The following is a 22,374-nucleotide window of genomic DNA, read 5'->3' as shown; positions in this document are numbered from 1 at the left end:
AAAGAATCATACTGTGTGTGTGTGTGTGGCGGGGGGGGGGGTACATGGTATTATGTGTGGTGGTGGTATTTAATATGCGTGCCCATGTGTGCATTTATGTGCTGCACATGTATGCACTGTGGTGCTTATGTGTGTTTTCTGTGTGTGATGTGTGTGTATGTGTGTGTGGTGGCAGTGTGTGTGATATATGTGTGTGTTGTGGTACATACATGCTTGCATCCTGTAGGTTGCATTAGGAAGCAATGACTTTGGGGTTCCTGATATGTCCAAATCCCTTTTATTTTGTCAATTCTTTCACTTTTAAATAAACTTCTGTCAACATGATAAATAAAGCTATTGTTGTAGTACTTTCAATGTAAAATCATTATAAAAAATTGTAAGTAAAATTAGGAAAAGAATGAGTGATTTTAATAACCACTGGAATTATTTTAAATGATTTTTTGGAAGGGTAGTTTGGATTCCCTCCAAAAAAGGGTGCAGAGGACCCCTTTGTTGAGGGGTAGTTGTACCTTCTTAATGATGCTCTGAAGCTGGTTTTTTCAGGTTATCTGGCACATAGTGGCAGCTCAATAAATATTTCTTAAATAAATGAATGGATACATTAGTGATAGAATTAGTCCCTGTGCCTCAGGTTTCTTATCTGTAAAGTAGGAATAAGAATAATACCTACCTCTTATTTAAAGTATAATAATAATTAAAAAAAGAATAATACCTACCTCTTGCAGGCACGAGAATTGAAAGAATGAGTGCAAGTAAAATCCTTAGTATAGTTTCTGGCACATAGAAAATACAATGTAAATTGTATTACTATTAGAACTTATTATTACAATTTAACAATAATTGAATTATTATTATGGTCATGGTAATTGCTTTCATTCTATGTAAATAGGAGACTAAGGTATTGGAATGTTTCAATTTTCAGATCACGCATCTAATTATGTCTTTAAGAAATGGTCAGGTTGACTTGGTTGTTATCTGCCTCTCCTTACCCTGTATTTGGGGGAGAATTTCTGCATATAGGAAAAGTGTGAAAGTTGTGTCCAAGTCTCTAACAGCTTGCATGGAGTCAAAACCCATGATCTTGGGCAACGGTTTCTTGGAAAGTCCTCTGATTGTCAGGAGCACCCACTTTCTGGTCAACTTTCCAACTTTCTTAATTCCAGGAACCCCCTGTGCTGAGCTCCCTTGTAATCTGGGAAGAAAATGGTTTTCATCTGCCTGGAAGGAGTACGTGTGACCTGAACAAATCAATCTTGCAGCCATCACATTCTCTGCTGCAGGAGCAATTATTCTTCTCTTTTCCTAGCTGATTGTTGCAGAGCTGAGAATAGCAGGCACTGAACAAATGGGATCAACATGAACAGAACTCAAGAGCTTTGGGGAAAGTGCGGCCCAGGGCTGAAGAGCACCACCCTTCCCTTCCTCAGCATCACATTGGCCTCTAGTGGCTCACAAGCAACCGACAGACGGCTCAATCATTTCCTCAGGGCCAGCGAGCCAGCTGGCTTTGACATTAGTGCTCAGGCCCTGACTGACAGGGGACTTGTCCTTGGCTGCGCCCTGGAGGGCTGTGAGAGTCTATTCAAACTCCTCCTTTAGCTTGTTGATTTACTGTCCCTCTTGGCTGGTTGTTGATCCATTTTTCCTCTCCGTTTGCTCACAGGGCACCCCAGAAACCATCCTCTAGTAATATATTTGTTTATGATTTCCTCAGGACCTAAGGAAGAAAAACAACCTCAGCAGCGCACCTGTTGTATTTTAATGTGCACAAGGCCCTTCAGCTAGGAAGGCACAGAAAGAAAGACTGTACAGGTCCCAGGGCCATATGGAGCTCACATTATTCTATCAGGATACCAGCAGAAGCTGCATTAGGTCCCTTTGAAATATACTTGTTATTTTATTTATAGCTCTGTTTGGAGCCTGCTGCCTATATGTCTGACTTTGGCCAATGTACCACTAAAGAGTATGATTCCAAACAGCAATTATCAGGGAGACAACGATGACCTAGAAGCAACCTGTGTGCACTGCAAGATGTGTGGGAGGCCTGCTCCACCACAGCTGAGGTTTAAGGGCAAATACAACCAGTTCATTACTGACTTCCTATCAGGCACAAAAGTTGGGTCACGTGCCCCCTGCCCAATGCTTAAGAGATACTCAGCTGGTCTTGAAGGAAGTCAGTCCAGGAGAAATCAAGTCTCCTCTGCTTCTTCTTCTAATTTCTTTTCTATCAGACATCCATGGAGGTTTGCTTGGAATAATGAGCTTAGGGAATACATTTATTTTTTAGTATGGACTAGGACTATTTAGGGAGTGGGCAATATTCACCCAAAAGATATGAAGCAAACTGGTGTCTGACCTTTTTGGATTAGGTGTGGATTTTAAGGGCTAAATAAGTCTTCTCTCTCTCATTTTCCTTGAATTTAAAGTGAAAATTGAAAGGAATTAAGAGGGATTGGGGCATAGAAAAAGGGAGGTGCTGTAAATGTGTACCACTTGCAGGTGTATGTGTATGTGGGAGACAGGTGAAAGTGTATTAAAGAGTAGTCTGGCCTGCCTGTAATTTCTGGATTTAAACCTTATACCAGTGGTTCTTAAAGTGAAGTTCCAAACCAACATTATCAGCACCACCTGGAAACATGTTAGGAATTCAAATGTTTCAGGCCCTGCCCAGACCCACCGAGACAGAAACTCTGGGGGTGAAGTTGGGTGATCTGTTTTATCGCGTCCTCCCGGTGATCCTGCTACACACTCAAGCACAAGGGCAACTGCTCTACACCAACAATATTTTATTAATCATCTATTTATTTTTAACTATAGAGGAGAACATTAGCTAGGGAGAAAGAAGTACCATGCTTAGGACAGAAGAGGACTTTCAGCACAGGAATGACAATGGTGCCAAGTATTTTCACAAGGAATAAAATAATAGTACAAACTATGGAAAATTATCTCTGACTGCTTTGATGCAGGCAAAAGAAGGGTGTTATTTTCTCCATTTATGAACAACAACAACAGCAATGTGTCTGTCTTCTTCACAGTGATAGGAAACTCTGAAAGGCTCATTTTTGAGATACATCCCATAAGCCATGTTTCTGAAACAGTACAGTGAAATGCAGTGAAAGTCTGATAATAAGCTATCCTTCTAAGGAGGCTGTTTATTCCTGTCCCAGAGTATAGACATAGACAGTAAGATACGGTGTTTTATCTCAAAGGGTTCACATTGTCATACGCACTGCAATCGACATTCTAAGCTGTTGCAGCTCTTATACCCTCATGGAAAGTTGTGTGAAGCAGCATGTTTAAACAAACTAAAACTGTCTGAATCTCCTGACAGATCCTTTAGTGATAGCAGGTGGGCTAGAGGTGGACATTGTGGGACTGTAACCAAGTTTGTCTGTGGAAAATCTTATTACTTATGGAAGTTCCCAGCCCTCATGACCCTGCCATCAGCTGGCTTTGTAATCTTGGGTGGTAAATGAGTCTTTGTTTCCTTTTCTGTAAAATGGAGCATGTGGACAAGAGAACCTGTAAGATTCTTTGATAGTCTGTGGTTACCCACTTCTCCTAGAGTCCCTGAGTTAGTTAATGGGAGTAAAATGATCCTTCTGTGTGGAAGTTAAGTCTCTTTACTCACCTGAACGTGTAAAATTGCCACTGCTACCTGGAATACTTAATTTAGGCCCTGGTGAGTTCAATAAATATTTATAAGAAATAGATTTATGACTGGTCCTGGCTGCCAATGTCATCTTTCATTTTGCTTTATCTTATTTTATTTATTTTGAGATGGAGTCTTGCTCTTTTCGCCCAGGCTGGAGTGCAATGGTGCGATCTAGGCTCACAGCAAACTTCACCTCCTAGGTTTGAATGATTCTCCTGCCTCAGCCTCCCCAGTAGCTGGGATTACAGGCAGCCACCACCATGCCCAGCTAATTTTGTTGTTGTTGTTGTATTTTTAGCAGAGACACGGTTTCACCATGTTGGCCAGGCTAGTCTTGAACTCCTGACCTCAGGTGATCTGCCCACCTCAGCTTCCCAAAGTGCTGGGATTACAGGCTTGAGCCATGCACCCGATCCCAATGTCATCTTAACATATAACTTGCTAACAGTAGTTACCATAGAGTATACTGAAGAAGGATATACTTAACAGGAGTTGCTTTGATCAGAATCCAGTCTCTATACCTGGACACAATAGTAGAGTTAGGCTGAGAAAAAGGTAAGGCTTTTATATGGGGCAACTATGCCAAGCCAAACTTTCTCCCATGCTTTAGGGAGGAGGGTTTGGAATGCATCCTGCTGCAGTCTGCCCTTCGGGTGTCTACATAATGGCCTGCAGGTGCTAATCAACACACCTGCAAAGTCCTGTCAACACACACCCTGACAACTTTTAATAATCTCCAGCTGAAACCATCCTAGGTCCTGGGAGAATACTGCCCTCTTAACATCTGGGAGGAATCTCAACTTTAATGCCAGATCCAAAAGACTCACCCTCAGGAAACTCCCAGGTACTAAAGGTCCATTCTTGGGAGGCTCTGGTCTTTGCCACAGTTTAAGGCTGATGCCTCAAACCTTGGCGCTCCCAATTCAGGCTTAATTATTTGATTCAGTCTCTGTGGGTTACCCAGCCAAGGCTTATGGTCATCTTGTGAAACTCGGTGAAGAAAACCAAAGGACTTATGTAAGGCTATCAGCTAGAAAAGGAAAGGAATTGCTCCTAAGATCAGATGGGAGGAAAAAGGAGAGAAATAGGAAGAGAAGAAGAGAGGTGAAGGGATGGGGGAGACAGAGAGAGAGTAAGGGAGAGAGAGAACGAGAAAGAGAAATGAACCATGCACTTCAGGATTAGTGGGCAAGTGTAGCTGGAAAAATTTCAGATCCTTTATTGGGCTCAAGCAAAAACTCCTTTAAATATTCTGTTTCATCTTGTGTTTGCCTGAGATTCGTGGCTACAGAAAAGCAAGTCAATATCAGTATGGATGTGTGTATTTCCTGGGGAAAGGTCAGATTTGTTTATCTATTATTGTTACCTGTGTTAGTTTGCTAGAATTTCCATTAAAAAGTACTACAGAGTGGGTTGCTTCAACAACAAACATTTATTTCTCATGGTTCTGGAGGCCAGAAGTGTGAGATCAAGGTGTTGATGGGCTTGTGTCTTCTGAGGGCTGGGAGACAGAATCTGTTTCATGCCTCTCTTTTAACTTCTGGTAGTCTGCTAGCATATTTTGGCATTCTTGGCTTGTGGACACGCAACCCCAATCTCATACTCACGTGCCATTCATGTTCACGTGTCCTTTCCCCTATATGCATATCTGTTTCTGTGTCCAAATTTTCCCCTTTTGTAAGGACACCAGTCATACTGGATTAGAACCCAATTTATGACCTAATTTTAACTTAATCATCCCTGTAAAGACTTTCTAAATAAAGTCACATTCTGATGTAGATTAGGTTTTCAACATGAGAATTTTCACAGAAACAACGCAACCCATAACATTACCTTTCTGGCTGGGCCTCGGTGTCTCATACCTGTAATCCCAACACTTTAGGAGGCCGAGGTGGGTGGGTAACTTGAGCTCAGGAGTTTGAGACCAGCCTGGGCAAATGACAAAACCCTGTCTCTACAAAAAATACAAAAATTAGCCAGGTGTGGTGGTGTATACCTGTAGCCCCAGCTACTCAGGAGGCTGAGGTGGGATGATTGCTTGAGCCTGGGAAGTGGAAGTTGCAGTGAGCCGAGATCATACCACTGCACTCCAGCCTGGGAGACAGAGTGATAGAGCAAAGCACTGTCTCAGACAAAACAAAACAAAACATTACCTTTCCATATCTTCTTGAGTAAAATGTATTCATCAAACTGTTTGCCTCTGATAAGCCTGCATTGTTATTGGGAAAGAGTTCAAATCTCATTTAGTGATCAAACTGCCTCTGATCAGTCTGTGTCATTATTGGGAGAGTTCAATCTAATTTTAGATTTAAGATGAGCTGAATTGGTGAAGCAGATTGCATTTTTCAAAGAGCTAAAGCATCTCTCTCCCCAAATATTCTTCTACAATATGGCTGTGCCACTCCCTATCAAAAGGTGGAGTCTAATTCCTCTCCCCCTCAATCACAGCTATTCTTCGAGACTCTAGAAAGCAGTGCAAATACTGTTCTGGAACTTCTGAAGCTAGGGCCCATAAGAAGTCTTACAGCTTCCATCTGTACCTCTTGGTGGGTTGGCTTAGTCTAGAAATGCCCTCGTTTAAATGCCTTCTTCCTGTAGGGAAGCCCAGGAATCCAGTGGAAGGCCCATGTGAGGGAAATGAAGACCCCTTAGCTGAGCTTCCAGTTGACCATCAGTATCGACTGCCAGCCATCTGAGGGAACAATTTTGAATGTCTTGCCCAGTGAGCCTTCAGAGTGCAGCACCAGCTGATATTGATTCAAACAACTCATGAGAGATTCCCAGGGGAGAACCATGGAGCTCAGCCTCTGTCAAACCACAGAACTCGGCCACATACAGCTTTACCTAGGAGTATAAGAGTTGCAACAGCTTAGAATGTAGCTTGCGGTGGGCATGACTATGTGGCCTCTTTGAGTTAAAACACACTCTTCCACCTTGCTGTCTATGTCTATGAGCTGGGACAGGAGTAACAACCTCATTAGAGGGATACCTTATTACCAGATTTTCACTGTATTTGGTGTTCCATTTGAAGAACATGGCCTATGGGATGTATCTCAAAAGTGAGCATTTTAGTGTTCCCTAATGCTGTGGAGCAGATAGACACGTTGCTGTTGTTGTTTCAAGTCATAAAGTTTTGGCGTGGTTTGTTACACAGCAATCAATAAAACAGTTGCCTATGGTGTTTGAAAAAAGAAGGGGCTCCTAATTTTCTAAGCTGTATTCTTAACATTTTATAGACTCACTTTATGCCTCTGCTTTTAAAAAGCATTTTCATACTCCTTGTATTTTACAAGATAAATTAAGATACAATTATTTGCTTTGCCAGAAACTTCTTTATTGTGCAAAATGAAAAATAATCTTTGTAAAAATGTACATGGGTCACTACATGGCAATACATATTTTGATAGGAAGAATTCTTTGATATTTTATAAAAAGTTTTTCTGATTTGTTTTTCACAGATGATTATAGAATCCTGAGTCTAAGTTCTTGAGAGCCTTGGATTTGGGATCTGAAATCCAGTCTAGGAAGTGCTTTCACATTTATTAAAACCAAGAATGGACAGAGTGTCTCTTTAAAAAAAAATTTACAATATGTTTTATGTAGAAATGATAGACTCAAGTACTTTTCAAAAATGTGAGTAGCTTACTATTTTTAAAAGAAAAGATAGGTGAATTAAAAGTATATAAGTTTTCTGCATGTGCCCAATAATTAAACAAGGAGGGAGAGAGAATAAAAGAAAAGTGGGGAGGAAAAGGTGCTGGTGTGTGATACCTTTGAGTTTTATCAAAATGGAGACATTTGGGATGGAATTTGTTGTACTAGACTACTCTAACATGCCATTTTGGTATGTGCCTTAAGAAGGGAGAGATTCATGGCACACATTTATGGAGGAAATCCTGATACAGGGTTTCTAAATTCCTGAGCTATGTGGTGGGAGGAACTATTAGGTAATTTATACTTCAGATATGGAACATTAATCTCAGTTTAACAGCAGGCTTAGTGAAACAGCAATCTTTTTTTTTATAAAGAGGGACTTAATTTATAATTTTCTTAGTGGGAGCATTAAAGAAATGATATGCAATCATCAAATTATGTGTCCAGAAAGAATTATTAACAAAATGTGAAGCATCTCCTAGATAGAGAATTATTCAGTTGATTATAATTTAGTCTCTTTAGCCTGAATGGTGATTCACAAAACTAATGGCATGTCTTCATGGTCTTGTGTAGAAGGAGAAAAGGGAGGAGAGTGGAGGAAGAGAATAGAAAGCATAAAGACAGACAGATAGCAGCTTTCACAATTGTTAGCAATTTCATAAAGTCCCAAACTAGAATATATAGATATGGATTTAATTCACGAATATGCATGAATATACGTGGCCCTTCAACTAGGCTTGGGAATGCCCATTGATGGCTTTCACTGAATCCAGTTTTCTAATCGTCTGCCATGACACAAACTTAAACTAATCAAGCAATCAACTGACCAACAACAAATAGATTCACTCATTCATCAATGTATTTTAATTGAGCACTGATTATGCACAGCACACTTGGTTAGGCTTGCACTGCCATGGAGAGAAACACTCGTACACACATGGAGATTATCATCTAGTAGGGTAAGTTTCAAACAAATACAGAAAGAGATTGTAATGTTGAAGCTGAATGAGTTCCCTGGAGATGGATTATATATGTTTATGAAAAACATAATAAACATATTAAGCATAGTCAAGAAATGAAGGAAAGATCTCTTTCTCTCACTACAAAGCGAAAACTGGCCTCAGAAATAGGCTGAGTAGGAGATAACTAGGTAAAGAGGGGAGGAAAGAGTGTTCTAGACAGAAGAGTAGCATGTACCAAGACCTATGGAATAAAAAACTGTCATAGGCAGTCCAAGGCAGGCCCCTGAGGCTGAATTCACTGCATGCACCCCACCTCCAGGTCCAACTCATGGCTCCCTCTTTTGTCTCCCACAGTACAGCCATCTAGGGCTTTTAGTAGCAGGAAAGATAATCATTGGTTCCTGGTACATTTTCGTCATTGCCCTCAGCAAGGGTTCTCTTGCTTTGAACTATATAGGTGTGTCTATATGTATTCAGTTACTTTTTGCATGTATTTATTCTCCATTGCCCACTGGCTCTCTTAAGGATTTGTTATGTGTCCTTCAAATTGTATGTATCCTGAATTAGTGTTGTTTTCTGTATGTAGGGATGAATTTTTAAATTTTCATAAAAATTATTGTACTATAAATTTCATAGTTTCTTAATTTTGCTTTAAAGAAAGCATTGCTTTTAAATCTATTCATGGTGCCATGTATTCCACGTGCCATGTCTAACTTCTGTGTAGTATTTCTGGGTAAGCTTCCATCACATTCTGCTTACCCATTCCTTGAGGTACCTTTTCCTGATACCACAAAATCCTGGGGTGAACCTCCTCCTCTGGATCAGCCAGCATTCAGTTAGAGAAGCAGATGCACTAGGAAGGATATAAAATAAGGAGTTTATTATCAGGTCTTGAACTTATGCCATTTTTATAGCTGGTTAAATGGCTTATATACACTTGTTGTTTCTGTAGGTGGTACTGGGGCTGAATTCAGCAGGGCAGGGAGCTGGGAAGGAAAGACAGACAGAAAGTAAGGGAAAGCAAAGACTCACTGGAAACTGCAAGGATGACCTGAACTTCTCTTGCTGCCTCCAAGCTTCTTGATGGTGTGGTGACTGCAGGAGAAGCTGGAGCCCATTGTGGTGGAACTAAACACCTATCTGGCCCAGGATTTGGAGGAGGAGGAGGAGGAGTGGAATAAGGAGGAGGAGGAGGAGGAGAAAGAGAAGAAGGAGGAGGAGGAGGAGAAGGAGGAGGAGGTGGAGGAGGAGAAGGAGGAGGAGGTGGAGGAGGAGAAGGAGGAGGAGGAGGAGAAGGAGGAGGAGGAGGACGAGGAGAAAAAAAGTTGGAGGGGTGTAAGCTCAGCTGTTTCCCAGGAGGTGGAGGTGCTCATTGCTGGCCTAGGATGGAGAAGGTGAAGGAGAAAATCTGGCAGGAACTGCAGGAACTGCAGCCAGCAAGGTGAGCCAGCACATCAGTGACGATATGCATAAGCTCCTGTAGGCCTGGTGCCCTGCACAGAATTTCCCAATGGAATAGGTTATGTTAGCTGCTTCCTTTCTGTCTTCCAGATCTTACGTGAAATGTCCCCAAGGCCCAGATTAATTCAGAATTATAGAAGAGAATTCTAGGAAAAGTAGTTGTATCTTAGTTGTCACAGTTCAAATCCACTGTGCACACTATTGTGTGTTGTGGACCCACGTGGGCAGCTTTTTGCAGCAGACTTCTCAGAACTGGACTGCTTAGTCACAGAATGTATGTGCACTCAATTTGACTACACAGTGTCACGTCATTCATCATAAAGGCTATACCAGGCAATACTCCCAGCTGCAGGGACAAGAGTTCCTGTCTTTTAGCATTAAACCACTTCCCTACTTCTGTAGATCTGACAGACATAAAGCAGTATCTTATTTTAATTCAAATTCAAATTTGTCTGATTTGTCATACATTTTAACATCACTGCATATACTTGTTAACTGTGAGAGTGTCATGTTTTTTGAGTAGCCTGTTCATATTCTTTGTCCATTTTTCTACTGAGATTTTTATATTTTTCATTTTGATTTTCAGAAAGTCTTTTTGTATTCTAGGTATTCATCATATATTGATTTAGGTGTTGAAAATATTTTTTCCTAATTGTCACTTTCTGTGAAATTTCTCTAGAGTGTCTTTCGTTAAACAGAAATTCTTAATTTTGATGTAATAAATATTTTCCATCTAAAAGATTTCTGATTTAGGTAACTTACATTTCCTTTAACTACCCAAATCTATGATTCGTTTTGATACTTCTTTTTAATACTATTAATTTGGGAGTATTGCAGGGAAAATCCCCAAGAAAGATTAGATTAAAATGAAATAATTATAGATAAAAGAGGAAGCATTAAATAACATTGATTTCATTCTCAAACTCTTTTCTATGTAGATGATTGTGTCATTTGCGAATAGAGACAATTCTATTTCTTATTTTGTAATCTTTATGCCTTTTGTTATTTTTGAGCTTTATTACCCTGGTTAACACCTTCAAAACAATATTTCATCGAAGTGGTAGAAGCAGATATCCTTGTTTTATTCCCAATTTTAGGGCAAAAACATTCAGTCTTTCATCATTAAGTATAATTTTAGATTTGGAGTTTTGTATATGCCATTTATCAAGTCAAGGAAGTGCCTTTCTATTCCTAATGTCAAAGTTATTTTCATGGACGGATGCTGAATTTTGTCAAATGCTTTATCTACATCTGCTTATAGTCATATTTTTCTCAGGGTATTGAAATGGTGAATCATATTCATTAATGGTCAAATATTAAACAACCTTAACAACCTTGCATTTCTGCAAGGTTTCTTTTTTTAGCACCTTAATCTCATGGATACCTGTATTTAAAAAAAAAAAAAAAACTCTAGTTGAGTTTTCTTTGTTGCTAAACTGGATTATAGAGCCTATTAAGTATAAAGCCAGAGAGGCAGAGAGAGAGAGAAAGTTTGGGTGGGGGAAATGTAGGATTAAGAAAAGGGAATAAGAGGAGTTGAGAGTTTGGAGAGTGGAGAAGAGAAAGTGGTTTTCAGTTTTGCAGTTTAGAACATTTGATGACTAATGGGAATTTTCCACTAACTGTGTCCTTCTGAAGAGAATACCCAGGTAAAAAGCCAGATTAGAAGTTGAGGTTTTAGGACTGGCTTTTTGAGTGACTCTTGGTTAAGTGCTTCAGATTTGTTGGTGACAGACGTGCAAATGAGGAAAGTTTCTTGGTATAAAAAAGACAACATGCAAAATATATAATTCAAAAACTAATACACCTATAACAAGAATGTATCCCTCCATAATTAGGTGGAAGATTTTTAGCCTGACTTTCTCAGAAAATGACAGAAGGAGTATAAATAGAATACATAGATAGATGATAGATGGATAGATAAGTAGATAGATAGAGATCGAGGGGGTGGTATTTGAATAATGTAATTATCTTTTTTGGTTGCATATATACATGTATATATAATATACATAAATACAGAAGTACATATACATCTAAAGTCATGCATGTATATTTATGTTTATGTGTATGTATGTATATTTTTTCTTCATCCAAGAAAAAATACATGTGCTTTTCAACCTAGACAGATTGTTTACATAAATCGAACATATAAGTCAAAAAAGAAGTCTGAAAAATCTCCCAAAATATAATAATTCAATAAAATTACAAAATAAAACACAAAAGATGTCTAACTCTGTTTTTTCCAATGGCATCACCAACATTTATCTATAAATTTTTAAAACAATTTAATAAACTCATGAGCAAAGAGGAAATTAAATAGAAATTGTAAAATATTTAGAACTGAAAGAAAGTATGGAGTTTCTAATATCTGTGGGAATGAAGCCAAAATAATTCTTAGTAGAAATTTTATCCTCTGAAATGCATTTACAAGGGAACAAATACTAAATGAACTAGACTCTTAACTTAGAAAATTAGAAAAAACAAGCAAGCAAACAACGAAACAAATATGTCAACACAAAATGATTAAGAAGAAGGAAACAGTAAGGATAACAGCAGAAATTAAAGAAAAAAGTAAAAATGAAGTTGATCAACAGCCCAGAAGCTTGAACTCTGCAAACAAATTAAAGAGATGCACCTGTGGCAAATATGACAAAAGAAAAAAAGAAAAGTCATAAACTGCATTAGGAAGTAAAAAAAATACATAGTTCTACATCAAAAGAAATTTTAAAAATTAAGAGTTTTCTAAGAATAAGATAAATTACACTAATAAATTTAAATACGTAGGTGCAATGGGCAACTTTTTAGGAAAATATACATCATCAAAACTGTTCCAAGAAGCAGCAGAAAAACTGTGACCACCATGACCTTAAAAGGAATCAGGACAGTAGTTAACCTATCAATATTCAAACACCTACCAATCTTAAAACACCACTGGGCCAAAATAGAATGTTTTACTAAAATCTAAAGACCAGTGAATTCTTATGCAGATTATTTTAGAGCATAAAAAAATAAAAAGTTTCCCAATTATTTTAATGAAACCAGCATAACCATAATCCAAAGGTAACAAAAAGGGAAACAAAGCAATACAAAACCACAGGTCAGTTATAAGTATTGGCAAAACTCAGTTTTAAATGCAGGTGTGAAAATCATAAATGAGATTTTTACAAAAAAGAATCTAACAGTGTTTTATTTGTACGTATGTATGTATGTATGTACGTATGTATTTATAGAGACAGGGTGTTGCCCAAGCTGGAGTGCAATGGCTCAGTCACAGCTCACTATAGATTCAAACTCCTGGGATCAAGTAATCCTCCTACCTCAGCCTCCTAAGTAGCTAGGACTACAGGTGAGTACCACCACATCTGTCTAATTAAAAATAATTTTTGTAGAGAGAGGACTTCGCTATGTTGCCCAGGTTGGTCTCCAACTCCTGTCCTCAAGCACTCCTCCTGCCTTGGGTTCCCAAAGTGGCCTGTAATCCCAACACTTTGAGAAGCCAAGGCAAGAGGATTGGCTGACAGTATATAATAGAATTATAAAAATTATATTGAGATCATGTAAGATTTATCCTAGGATTGCAAGGATTGTTTGTTTTTTTAAAGTATAAATATAATTTACCACAAAACAGATTAATGAAGAAAACCATACATTCATTCCAATAGATATTACAAAAGCATTTGATACATTACAGTATCTATTAATGATAGACATTGTATCAACTTTTCCGGAATAAAGATAGCTTTCTTAATCCAAAAAGTATGTCTACTAGAAACTGTGGTAAATATTATGTAGCAATGAACTGTTAAAAGAAGTCCCATTACACTCCAAGATAAAGATAAGGATGCTACTCTTTTTTTTTTTTTTTTTTTTTTGAGATGGAGTCTTGCTCTATCGCCCAGGCTGGAGTGCAGTGGCACCATCTCGGCTCACTGCAAGCTCCGCCTCCCGGGTTCACGCCATTCTCCTGCCTCAGTCTCCCCAGTAGCTGGGACTACAGGCGCCCGCCACCACGCCCGGGTAATTTTTTTTTTGTATTTTTGGTAGAGACGGGTTTCACCGTGTTAGCCAGGATGGTCTCAATCTCCTGAACTCATGATCCGCCCACCTCGGCCTCCCAAAGTGCTGGGATTACAGGCGTGAGCCACCGTGCCCGGCCGAGGATGTCTAGTCTTATTAATTCAACATCATACTGGAGGGCCAGCCAAATACTGGAGGGCAATAAAAACTAAATGATATGTACATATTTGGGAGAAAACAATACAATTTTTTTTTTTTTTTTTTTGTCATATAGTAGTGGATTCTGTGGTGTGCTGCCCAGATCTCCTCCTTTCAGGACTGAAATACTCTTCCAGCTGCTATGAAAGTTAATAGATGACTCATCTCCCTTGTGATGGTTCATATGCAAAAACTGGCTAAGGTGAGAATAAAAGGCCTGTCCTTTTCCACACGGGGATTTGACCCAGGAAGAACTTCTTAGGAAGCTTCCTGCATGAAAACTGTCATCTCAGAGTCAACTTCTTAGGAACCTTGAACTGAAACCCATAGTGAGGATTTTATGATCTAATTTAATCCCTCCCAAATAAACCAGCAAAATATTAAGATTAGTAAGACCGTCTATCAAAATGACCAGCAGACAAATCCCAGTTCAATGCACAAAAATGTTTTCCTTTAATTAGTAAAAACAAACTTAGAAGATATGATTAATATAAATCTTTCACAATAGCAGCACTATATAACAATAAGAAATAAAACCAATCAAATACATAGGATTTTTATGAATAAATAATTAAAATTTTATTTAAAAAATTTTTTTAGAGACAGGGTCTCACTCTATCACCCTGCTGGAGTACAGTGGCATGATCATAGTTCACTGCAGCCTCGACTCCTGGGGTCAAGTGATCCTGCTGTCTCAGTCTCCCAAGTAGCTGGGACTCCAGGCATGCACCACCATGCCTGGCTAATTAAGAAAAAAAATTTTTTTTGTAGTGACAGGTTCTCACTATGTTACTCAGGTTGGTCTCGAACTGCTGCGCTCAAGTGATTCTTCTGCCTTGGCTTCCCAAAGTGTTGGGATTATAGGCATCAGCTACTGTGCCTGGCCTGAAAGTCTTATTGAAGGACGTTGAAGACTTGGATAAGTGGAGACAAATATTGCAGACAGCCTATATTCTGTCATGATTGGGACTGATAATTGGTCAGTTGATGGCAAAACATTTCTTAAAACATGGAAAAATTAAAGAAAAAGATAAAAGTAAACTTAAAACATTTTATTGCAACTTTCAACATATAAATTTATATTTATTCACCAATGTGTTGCTGTAGAGCTGTGGTCTTTATCCAAGGCCATTGATTGGAGCTCTTCATTGACTTTTTTATAAATCATATTCATAGAGATGTCATCTTGGATGTCCAGTTTCATTGCCTTTGAATTGAAACTAGTAGCTTCGAATGATGAAGCAATCTGAGAGAAGACTCTAGAATTTCACAATTTGCTTGCTTTAATGTTTGACCAGTCTCTCACTTACATCTTATTTTAGCAACTTCCCTTCATTGAGATTTTCCAAAGCATTTAATTTTGCTTTGGTATGAACAACTCTCTTTTTCGCTTGCTATGGGTTTGCATAATATTTACTTAAATTGCATAATAATATTAATGAGTGCAGTTGTCATGAAAGGGTGTGTAAGCTTTCAACTCAATTGGTGAGAACTGAAATATGTGGTTGCTCTGAGAATGCCCTTCTAGCTGGGTGCTTTAGAAGGAAATGGGTGTCACTATGTTTCAAGAAATTTGGTTATGGGAGTTTGACACAATATGGCAAGGATATCAGTTCTTCTAAAACTAGCTTATAAATCTAAGTGATTGCCAGAACTTCATAAACTGGTTCTGAAATTCATATACAAGAATTCTAAAAAGATAAAATTGGTAGAAAGCAAAGAAAGATAACTAGTCCTACTATATGTCAAAACATGAGTTTATAGTATCTGTAAGAGTCAGGAAAAGAGCACCACATCAAGAAAATAAAATAAAGAAAACAAATCATGTGTATTTAGAAATTTGGAATTAAAAATGACATTTGAAAATTGGGAGAGATTGATATTAGGACAATTGGCTCCTCATATGGAAAAAGAAATCCAATGTCTTCATATTTTATGCAAAATCCTACCCCCAGACAACAACAAATAGCTTAAAGATCTAAATGTTTACATATATGTTATAAAACTCCAAAAAATAAAAATACAAAAATCAAAAATACAAGGAAATATTCACAGTTGACCATATCATAAAAGAGAAAGAAAACTTCTATATAACAAAAAGACATCATAAGTAAAGATAAAATACAAGCAACAGACTGGGAGAAGACTTTTTTTTCACATACAAAAATATTTGTACCTTAAAAATATAAAGAATATCTACAAACCAGTACAAAATTGGGATGACAGACATCCAAATAGAAAGAAATAGGCAAAGTCTACAATAGGCAAGACACAGAAGAGGAAATACAGCTGGCCGACAAAACATGAAAAGATGCTCAATTTAAGTACTAACTAGAAAACCGTAAAATAAAACAATGAATAAGACATAATTTTTACCCATTAAATAGGCAACAAACAAATATATAAATAAAATACAAAGGACAATAAGAACTGGGAAGAGGCTGAGTGTGATGGCTCACAACTGTAATCCCAGCACTTTGGGAGGACAAGACCAGTGGATCACTTGAGGTCAGGAGTTTGAGACCAGCCTGGGCAACATGGTGAAACCGTGTCTCTACTAAAAATACAAAAATTAGCCAGCCATGGTGGTGCATGCTTGTGATCCCAGCTACTTGGGAGGCTAAGGAGGGAGGATCACTTGAACCCTGGAGGTGAAGGCTGCAGTGAGCCACTGCACTTCAGCTGGGGCAACAGAGTGAGACCCTGTCTCAAAAAAAAAGAAAAAAAAAAGAACTGGGAAGTTTGTGGAGAACTAGATACTCCAATACATTGCTGATGAGACTATAATGTAGAGTATATCATAATATGCCACTTCAGAGGGCTACATAGCTGTAGTCATTAAAATGAGAAATGCATCTACCTAAGACTTCCCTTTTTTTAATATCCAGCCTACACTTGCACATGTGGGCAATAATATAGGTAAAAGGATGTTCTCTGGAATAATGGTGAAGTAAACAATCCACAAATAGTAGGATAGCCAATAATTGGACTCACAAGACATAGTATTCCACAAAAGTTAAAAATAATATACTGGATATTTATATAATGATAATAGAGCTAAAAATACATATTGTTGCATGAAAAATGTAAGTATTGATTGACACTTATAGTAGCAGTTTCTATGGGTACATATACATAAGTTTGAAAATATTAAATAACATAGATTTAAAAGTCCTAACAGAGCTACATCTAGTGATTGAGTTGATGTTAAAGAGGAGTTTAAATTTATTGGTTATGACTTTTTAAAGAAGACTGTATTTGTGTGTTCCTTGTGTAATTAAAAATTAATTACATATGTATCAGTGAACATATCTAATTTCTAATTCATTGAGGACAGGACAGATAACTGTATTTCCAACACAAGCACAGTGCTGGCACAAGCTCAATAAAGTTTGGTTAAATGTATAAAGAAATGAATGGATTAATAGATGAATGGTAAGATAAACGAGTAGGTGCGTGAGTAGATACTGATTTGGGGATCTGATTTGGGTGGGGCTGGAGGAAACACGTATGTTTTTTAAAGCCTCATAACCTTTTCATTGATGGTCCCTTGAGAATGGTGATGGGTGGTGTATTAGTCTGCTAGGGCGGCCCTAATCCAGTAATACCGAGGACCTTTTAAGAGACATCAGATTCTCTCTCTCTCTCTCAATCTCACCCCCTGACCCCCCCATCCCCCACCCCCCACCCCCACACATGCACGGAGGAAAGCCCATGTGAGGACAGAGAGAAGGCAGCTGTCTGCAGGACAGAAAGAGAGTCCTCACCAGAATCCAACTCTGTTGGTGCCTTGATCCTGGACTTCTGGCCTCCAGAACTGTAAGAAATAAACCTCTGTTGTTTAAGCCACCCAGCCTGTGACATTCTGTTATGGCAGCCCTGACTAACACAGGTAGCGTAAGGAAATATTTAGGAATGGGCTTAGCAAGCCCATTCATTTTTTCACTACTTAAAAATTAATGTAACTGGGCCCAATGCTCTGGTGTGTGTGGTGGGGAAGCCCTCCCCTGCCCTGCTCATGCCTGACTAGGTACCCACTGTAACATTTTCCCCCTCAGGTGTCCAAGACTCCAAACTTCTGGGAGAAAATGAACGAAGGAGACAGGTTTTCTTTATGGCTCCAAATTTCATGAAATGAAATGTTGCAGGATATATCTATCTGCAATAGAACATGTTGAGCATTGCTTTCCATTGAGTGCTCATGAAAACAAAGGAAGGAGAGTAAAGAGTCAAGGCAAAAATCCTCCTGTATGGGGGTTGGGAGGATCCACTCTTTTAGCAGTTCATCTTTGTATTCTTAATGTGGCCTTGTATTGGCCATGTTGGTGATTTGTTTGGGGACTAATGTGCCTAGCTTTGTTCATAGGAAGGATCTAAGGCAATACGAAGGAGTAAATATATGTGTAGGATTATCTTTATTTTTATTTATTTATCTTAATTGACAAATAAAAACTGTATATATTTATTGTGTATTTAAAAATTAATGTAATTGTTTCCTTTCATTTCCAAGGCACATTTGTGAGGAAACTTTGCCTTGACCAATTTGAGGACCACTGACTTGGAAAGTATATTCTCTTTCAGAGCAGGAGGGATGAACAAGGTTTGACTCCTGCAGCCTCTAGATGGCTGCCTTAGGATCTGGGCAAGTGCAGCCTGCCTCAGCTCCCATCTGTGTCTACTTTACATTCCAGTAGAACAGGGCTGTTTGCTGTTGCCTGTTCTTTCTGATTAACCTGTACTCATCGTGTACATCTTTGACCAGCACCATCCACTCCATTAATCTTCCTGGAGGTAGGTCCAGCTGGAATAACTTGTGCATTTCTCATTGTGGAACTTCCACAATGTTTTGTAATTATCTGTATTTATATGCATTTTCCCTATGGGCTGGAAGCTTCCTGAGAACAGGATTTTTGCCTTCATTCAGCATTTTCCAAAATTAGTGTGCCTCCAAATTACCTGGGGAACTTGTTAAAATGCAGATTCTGATTTGGTAAGTTTGAAGGGTGGCCTCAGACTCTGCATTTTAACCAAACCTCCAAGTGATGCCAGTGTTATTGGTTCTTGGCCCATAGTTTGAGTAGTGAGGCTTTTTTGTGCTCTCAGGATCCAGAACAACATGGCTGATTGGGCTTATGTGAAGGGGAGCCATCTGCTGTTATCTCAGTGGATCTCAATTCTGGCTTCACACTAGAATGCGATGGAGAGCTTTAAGCAATTCTATTGCTTAGGTCCCACCCTGAGAGATTCTGATTTAAGTAGTTTGGAGTGGAGCCTGGGCACTGGTAGGTTTTAAAGCTTGAATGTATCCCTTGGATTAAGAATCACTGGTTAAGACTATTAACTCTTTGAAGATGGGGATTCTTCATGTTATTCCTGGGCCTATCACAGGACCTGGTGCACTGGGGCCACTTAATATAAGTTGAGTAAATTAACTCCTTTATCTTGGCTCAGATTCAGTGTTTCTAAGATACTTTCATGTTTTCAGGGTGGGCAGAAAATTTTCTTTAAAAGGAAGGTAGTGCTGGAAGTGACACATTTATTAGGTGACAAAGTCAAGGGTGAGTGTGTCAGGGGGCCCTGAATTAGTAAATAAGCCAACCCTAGTGACATCTTACCACTCAGAGTGGGTGGTAGAGGGGCCCCACTAGGGAAGTTAGGCCTTTTAAAGCTGCTGCAAGAAAGAAACTTCTCCCAGCTTATATTCTAAGAGTCCCTTAACTGCTCTTGGAGCAATGAGCAAATTGGAATTAAATAGTTTCTTGTTTAGTCTGCTCATGTATTTTAAAATATTTACTGTACAAGTAAGTAGGAAACCAAACTGATTGAAGCCCAGGCATCCTAGCAAAGAGGATTTTCAGGAAACCTCTACTGCCTTCAGAAGAATTTTAGTTTTCAAGCGTTGAAAAAGTTAGGACAGTCTCTGAGAGAGTCCTTAACAGTAAATAAAGACAGACAATGGCTCAGGAAGGTTCTTGGTACTAGAAGAAGAGGCAAAACAGTTATTTGAAAAGTAAACTGTAGTAAAGGCTGCCTTGAGTCAAATGGTTTCTGAGAATGTCCAGTGGGTCAAGTTCAGCTAGTGTTCAGCAGCTAGAGACTGACGTGTGCTGGCAGGGAGTCTCTACCAGCTCAGGAGAACTTACAATTAAATTTCTGGCAGTTCTATGAGCCAGTTTTTAACACCGTGTAGCCTTAAACTCCTAGGTTCAAGGATCATGTACTAATACAACCACGCACAACTAATTTACAAAAAGGTTTTTTTTTTTTTTTGAGAGACAGGGGTCTTGCTATGTTGCCCAGGATGGTCAGGAATTCTTGGTCCCAAGTAATCCTCCTGCCTTGGCCTCCCAAAGCTCTAGGATTGCAGGTGTGAGCCACTGAGCCATACCAAGAGTATATGGTGTTTTTACTTGTTATATTATAAATGGCCAACAAATATTGCTGCAGTACTCTTCTAGGATTTGCAAATTATAATTGAATTTAGCGAATAAGTCACTCGTAGTTGATGAATGAATGAAGTTCTGATTTGTCTTCATTGTTTCATTTTCCTCTTACTCATTAATAACTTGTTAATAGCATTAAGGAAAATATCAACCCAATTTCATGTGGAAAGTACACTGATGGTTATGGACAAAAAAGTTGGACAAAAAAGTTTAACAAAAATTGATGAAAGTATCCTGTGAGACTCAATATATGGAAATTATAATAAATAGTATCATATATTTTATTATTATTTCTAAATTATGTGCTGCATGTCCTTTAAATTGGCGATATTTATAATGAACTTGTGCGTATATGCATATATATATATATAATTTTCAAAGCCACATTTATTAAATGTTTTCCAGTCCAACACTGGCTAGAGGTAACCTATACTCTTTGACAAGAAAACAGAGAAACGACCATGCCCAGGGGCAGCATGGCAGTGATTAAGCCATGGGTTAATCTGGGCTCAAATCTGCCTGGGTTCAAATCTAATTCTGGGTAACTTTCAGCATGTTACTTAATCTCACTGTGCCTCAGTTTTCTCAAATCTGAAAAACCTACTTCATATGATTTTTATAATGTTTAAATGTAATGATATATACTGACCCTTAGAACAGTGTCTGGTAGTATACCAAATTATTATTATTAGTGGTAGAATAAAAAAAAACAAGTACCCTAACTTCTGATCACAAGATTTTCTAAATTTTGATTTTTTCCACTGATAAAATTTAAAAAATGATGCTCACAAAATTGTTGTCCCAGGAAGATTGGTAAATGTGTTCTGATTTAAAATGGACTATCTATGCTGCTTTGTCTGCAAGCAAGGGATGAAATAAACAGTGGGCAGCAGCTTCTGCTCTACTGATATTTCTCATGAAAAATTATTATTCTGGTTTTTGCTTTGGTTGAATCATGAACTTGCCAATCTTCCACCATTTCTTAGAAAGGTTTATTGAGATATAATTCACATACCATACAACTTGCCCATTTAACATGTACAGTTTAAAGTTTTTTAGTGTATTTACAGATACATGCAGCCATCACCACCATCAATTACAGAACATTTTTATCACTTCGAGAAGAAACCCCATATCTTCTACCTTCACATCTGTATCCCTCTAGGCAACCACTAGTAGATCTTTTTGTTTCTAGAGATTTCCCTGTTCTGGACTTTCATATAAGTGAAATAATATAACATATGGTCTCTAGTGACTGACATTTTTCACCTAGCATAATGCTTTCCAGCTTCATCCATGTTGCAGAATATATCAGTACTTCATTTATGTTTATGACTGAATAATATTCCATTATGTGGATATATTCCATTTTGTTTATCTGTTCATCTATTGATGGACATTTGAGTTGTTGCCACTTTTGGCTATTGTGAATAATACTGGTTATAAACATTCATGTACCAGTTTCTGTGTGAACATATTTTCTTTTCTCTTGGATAGATACCTACTAGTGGAATTGCTGGCTCATATAATAACTTGTTTTATTGTTTGAGGAGCTACAAGACTGTTTTCCAAAGTAGCCTCACCATTTAACATTCCCATCAGCAGTGTATGAAGGTTATGTTTCCAAATCCTCACCAGAACTTATCTGACTTTTTGATTCTAGCCACCTTGGTTAGTATAAAGTGGTATTTCATTTTGGTTTTGATTTGCATTTCTCTGATACCTAGTCACGTTGAACATTTTTTCATGTGTGTATTGGTCATTTGTATCTCTTCTTTGGGAAAATATCTATTCAGATTCTTTACCCAATTTTTAATTGGATTGTCTTTATATTATTGAGTTGTTAGAGTCTTTTATATATTTTACATACAAGTTCCTTATCAGATATGTGATATGCAAATATTTTCTCTCATTTTGTAAGTTGTCTTTTCACTTTCTTAATGGTGTCTTTTGAAGCACATAAGTTTTGAATTTCGATGAAGTC

The sequence above is a fragment of the Pan paniscus genome, chromosome 1 (assembly GCF_029289425.2).
Source record: "Pan paniscus chromosome 1, NHGRI_mPanPan1-v2.0_pri, whole genome shotgun sequence".
NCBI lineage: Eukaryota > Metazoa > Chordata > Mammalia > Primates > Hominidae > Pan > Pan paniscus.
This window is presented reverse-complemented; position numbering follows the sequence as displayed.